This window comes from Gracilinanus agilis, chromosome 2, assembly GCF_016433145.1.
Source record: "Gracilinanus agilis isolate LMUSP501 chromosome 2, AgileGrace, whole genome shotgun sequence".
NCBI lineage: Eukaryota > Metazoa > Chordata > Mammalia > Didelphimorphia > Didelphidae > Gracilinanus > Gracilinanus agilis.
This window is the reverse complement of record NC_058131.1, coordinates 400,688,341-400,693,669: the sequence shown is the minus strand read 5'-3', so window position 1 is coordinate 400,693,669 and position 5,329 is coordinate 400,688,341.

Here is a 5,329-nt window from a genome sequence, read left to right as displayed (position 1 = left end):
CTCACCAGCAGCTGGTGGGATCAAGCATGTCTTCTTGTAGAAAGTGATACTTGAGTGTGAAGGGATAGAAGGATTCTATGGGGCAGAGATGAGCAGGGAGTATATTCTAGGCATGGAGAGGGGAAGAGTATCAGAGAGAAGCCTAGATTGGCTGCATTGTGGAGTATGGGAGAAGAATACAATGAGGCTGCTTAGGATTTCATGTCTTGTCATTTGATTGACTTTATGCTTTTCCCAACTTGATATAAATGGAGTTTGTTTCATGGTATGCTCTGAAAATCTCATGATGGTGAATAAGTTCTCCAGAATATTTCAGATGACACTGTATGGATTATATCAAATATTGGAACACTAGTCTCTTTAAACGAGCCATAAAATCATTCAAAAGAGGCTGACTCTAGACAACTTTCAATCTAGGAAAAACAAAACGGATGAAGAATTCCTATTGTCAAACTATGATATGTAGTTAGATGGACAATCTTGAGATTATATATCTAGGGCTTTCTATATGTAGATAGATATAGATAAATTAGTTGTAAATATATATCTATTATTTGTATTTATTCCTCTATATATTTATTCTATAGATACCATTTTGCACATATGGGTATGCACACATATATGCATATATTATATATATGTTTCTATTTACACATATATACATACATTATATATTTCACAGATACTAAAGATACAATGAACTGGACCCAGGATTGAATGGAAGGAGAAAAGGGATGGCCTTTGGGAAACTGAACAGATTTTTTAATTGATTCCTCATTTCTCTATAAAACAAAGTCTTCATCTACATTGTTTTTCCTGAAATATTCTAGAAAACTTTACCATCTATAGAGATTCCCTCTTCTATTTGTACTCTGACTTCTGTGTCTACCATGACTGTAGCAAACACCTTTGATGAGCATGGATCTCCCCATTTTGTGTCTCAGTTATTATTTCATCATGAGACTTTCGGAGCACCCCTTGAGACAGACTCCATTTATATCAAGTCAGGAATCACTGATTAGCTGAGTTCCTCATCCACAAATTCCTTAGGGATTCTTCATCCAGAAAGACCTCTTTCTGTCTCATCTCTGATGTTTTCCTCTGGCTCTTTATTCTTCAGGACATTGGCCTGCATACTTCTCTTCCTCTCAAAGAATTTATCTGCCTTTATATCTTATCTCTCCTTTAAATTCTGGCTTCCTTATTTATGATCTCCCACAGGTCATTTATTTTCACATGATCCTGGCTTCCACATCTTACCTAACTTCTTTCTTTAGTTTCACAGTTTCTATTCTGGCTCAAGGTCAGGGGAGTTGTCCAAAGTAGAACTATTGCAGGAACTAGGGATGGTTAAACTGAATCCAACAATTAACTGCTGCTGGCCGCAAGGGCCTGGAACACTACATCCTTTCCCTCTCCATTAAAGGGTCTCTGCTCTGAACCTCAGTCTCAGTCTGGGAGGGGTTTAATTCTAGGGAGTAGCGGGGAATGACCATCTAGAAAAGAGGCTGGATTCCTTTTTCTAATCCTCTTTGGTTCATCATATCATCACCCTTGCACCCAGGGGAAAAATGCTTAAAGCTTAGGTTTTGGCTCATGCCTAGAGTTCCCCCAAAGTGGGCATGGGGGTTGGGGGTGGAGTAAAAAGGTACTTAGTGTCCAATATGGATCAAGTAAGGGATTGGTATTTATTTCCTTTATACAAGAAAAGGGCTAAAATCACAAGTATTTGTTGACAGAAGAATATAAAACAGCTTAATTTACAACTACTGTTATACTCTCCCCAAAGGTTGAGACTTAAGCCTTATTAGAACCTCAAGCCATTTGTAGGGTTGCTGAATAGACACTGTTGCATTTCACCTTGGTTCTGCATTGTCCAAGTAGGCGTCTTACCTAGTGGAAGGCCTTCAGTGAGGCCAGGATTTGGATTCCTCTCATCAGTGGTCATATTCTCCAAATCTGAAACTTCCTTTGCTTCTGGTCAACTTGACCTGAAAAATCAAAGATCTCCAAATCTCACAAACTCACAAACTTACTCCGTCTGATTGATGCTCAATGACCTATACTCGTGAAGAAACAAAATGAAAAAGCCACCTAGAGCTCTGAGATCCAATCTCAGGTTCTCCAGGGCGGGACATATGTTTTAGTTGTCACGTACTCAAATGGTGAAGAGATTGAGTTGTCCTTCATCCCAACCCTCTCTAGGCTCTGAGGTTCCTGTTCATGCTCTGAGGATGGGAAGAGAAGAATGGTAGAATTCTCTTTTGAAGAGCTAGATTAAAGAGTCATCAGTCTCTTTGTGTTCAGTGGCTAAAAAGGGTATTGCTTTATCATCCCTTTTATTACTGAGTCATGTATGGTGGCAAGTAGATAGGGTGTTTTTTGTTGTGTTTTTTTAATCTCCAAAGAGCCCAAGTGCTGAGCTAGCACACATGGTTAGCTGAAATCAGGAAAGGCAGCTTTGTAAATACCCTGTTGCATGAAGAAGAAAAGACTTAGAAGGAGTATAATCAACAGAGCAGCATGCTATAGAATGTTGGCCTTGAATTGTGAAGACATGGAGTCCATTCTTAGCTTTGCCAATTACTGACTGTGGTGATCTTGAATGAGTCACTGAATTTCCCTGAGCTTCAGTTTCCCCATCTGTATTATAAATGGGATGAACCAGATGATACCAAAGTTCCTTCCCAGCTTTTTCTTTCTCCTTTAAATTTTTTGAAAGACTATCATCTGGAAGAAAGGATAGATTTATTCTCTGTGACTCCAGGGGCAAGAATTAACACCCAGGAAGGAATGGAAGTTTAGAAGGAGGCACATTTCAACTTTCCTGCCAGTTAGAATTATTCAGTAATGGAATCATGTGGTCTTAATAGACTCGAATTTCCCATTCTTGGAAGTATTAAAGCAGAGACTGGATTAATCTCACTTGTTTAGATTATTTTAAAAAGAGAGGTTGTACCTCAGATGACTGTTTCAACTCTGATTTTATGCTTTAGGTTTACAAAAATATTTATTTAGAGCTAGAAGAAATCTAAGAGGTCATTGAGTCCAACTCCCTTATCCTTCAAAGGGGGAAACTGAGGCAAGAAAGGTTAAATGACTTGCCTAGAATCGCCCAACTTGTAAATGAGTAATTTAGGATTTGAATTCAGGTCTTCTTGACTCTAGGTTCTTGGCTCTAGCCACTGTTCCATACTGCCTTTCATATCTGCCACCATATCAATCCTGTGTCTCATGGTAGTTTGAATGATTAGTAATAAGTGTAATGGGGATAATTTGAGGAATACTACATAAGGAAAAAAAATAGTGGAAGTGAAGAACACAGGGAAGATCTACAATGATCTATTTTCATATGATGTCTTCCAGACTTAGCTTGTTCTTTTACTCTGAATCTCTTTGGCAGAGGATCACTAAAAAAAAAAAAATCACACTTACCATGTGACTGAGCAAGTCACTTCACTGCTAAGGGCATTTCATGTTTTACATATCAGTTTTAATTTTGGTTGTTTTTCTTTCCTTCTCCGTCTCCTTCCTTACAGTTTTATTGATGTCTTTTGTTTTTAACAGAACAATCATTTCTGGAGGTCCACCCTTCCCCCCACAGCCTAGCCAGTCTTCCCTGTCACAAACAAAAGCAGATGAACAAAGCTAAGGGACACAGATAACCACAGCTGACTGTCTATGCAACATTTTGTCTCTGTGGTCTTCCACCTCTAATAAAAGGAGGGAGATACATTTCCTTCTTCTTCTAGATGCTTTGATTGATCATTCAATTTACAAAGCATTGGAGTTTTGCTTTATTATTCTTTTCATTTACATTATTGTAGCCATAATGTATTTTGTTTTATGGATTTAGCTTTCTTCTCCCTTTATTAATTCATATGTCTTCCCAATTTTTGTAGCATTTTTTAAGGTTCATTGTTTCTTTTCATTGTATTTCATTCATACTCCCAAGTCTTGTTTAGCCATCCCTCAATCAATAAGCACCCACTTTGTTGGACCCCACTTCTCCAGGGATTCTGGGAAGACAGAAAAGCCAGCTTTTTTTGTCCCTTCAAGCCTTTGGAGGCTGGTCAGTTTGAGCAAAGTTGATCTATGGGGTTTTGCGGGCAGAGTGAGCCTGTTTCCTTAAAAAAAACATGGTTGATTACATTTGACCCTTGAAGTAGCCATGCCTAAGTTTTTACAAGGTTTTGTACACAGAGCCACGGGAGTGCCGTACAGTGTTATTTCAAGCTGACAGATTTGCCCCCTTTTCTTGTAGTACATTTTTCAGAAATCCCAGATGTTTCTGCCACTCTTTTTTGACCCAACGGTTGAGTGAGTGTGTATGTGTGGTGTGTGTGTTTGTATGTGGTGTGTGTGTGTGTGTGTGTGTGTGTGTGTGTGTGTGTGTGGTGTGTTCCTGCTCATGCCTCCAGACAGTTGGGAGCAACCAAATTCCAGCTGAAGCCCTGGGCCGCCCTCAGCCTGATGAGTGACTCCAGAGCTGTGCAGCTGCACCTGGTTTAGTTGCCGTGGGGGTTGGGCTGAGGAGGGGGGCCAGGATGAGGGAATGACTAATTTACAGGGGTGTTGGCTGAAACAGCTGTGAGAGTTTGGTCTGCAAGTGAAAAGGCAGGAGTTTCTAAATGGCATTACCGCCCCTAACCTTATTACTTGCTGGTTCCTGTCCACTGTTTCCCCACAGTGGTGAAGGGGTCTTGCAGAAAGAGGGGGCCCTCTACTCTCTCAAAAGTAGCCCTTCAGGGCCTTGAGGGAAGGGGATGGAGGGAGGATTAATTTGGCTCCCTAGGGCCCTATACTTCCTTAGCCTCAGTCAGCAGAGGCAGAAATTGTGACCTCTGGTATTTAGGGGCAAACAGCTGACATCTCTAAACATATGGATAGACCAGCCTGGGAAAGGTGAAAACCCATATGCTGGCAGGCCATGACCCTAGGTGAGGACTAGATAGGGCCCTGACTTATTACCTATTGTGCAGCCCAGCTTTTGGAAGTGGGTTCCAGGATTTACATTTTTAAAAAATGATTGGTATCATTTGTTTTTAATATCACCTTCGTTTCTTAGTATATCCCTTCCCCTCCCTCCATTCAGAATAATTTTTTATAGCAAAGAATAAGAAAGAGAAAAAAAAACAGTAGAACAAACCAATCCTTCAGTTGAGTCTTACAATATATGCAGTATTCTCTGCATAGAAAGAAGGAAGGTTTATTCTCATACCTTTCCTTTGTGTTCAAGTTTGGTTTACATAGTATTCACTTTCCTTCCTTCCTTCCTTCCTTCCTTCCTTCCTTCCTTCCTTCCTTCCTTCCTTCTGTCTCTTATACA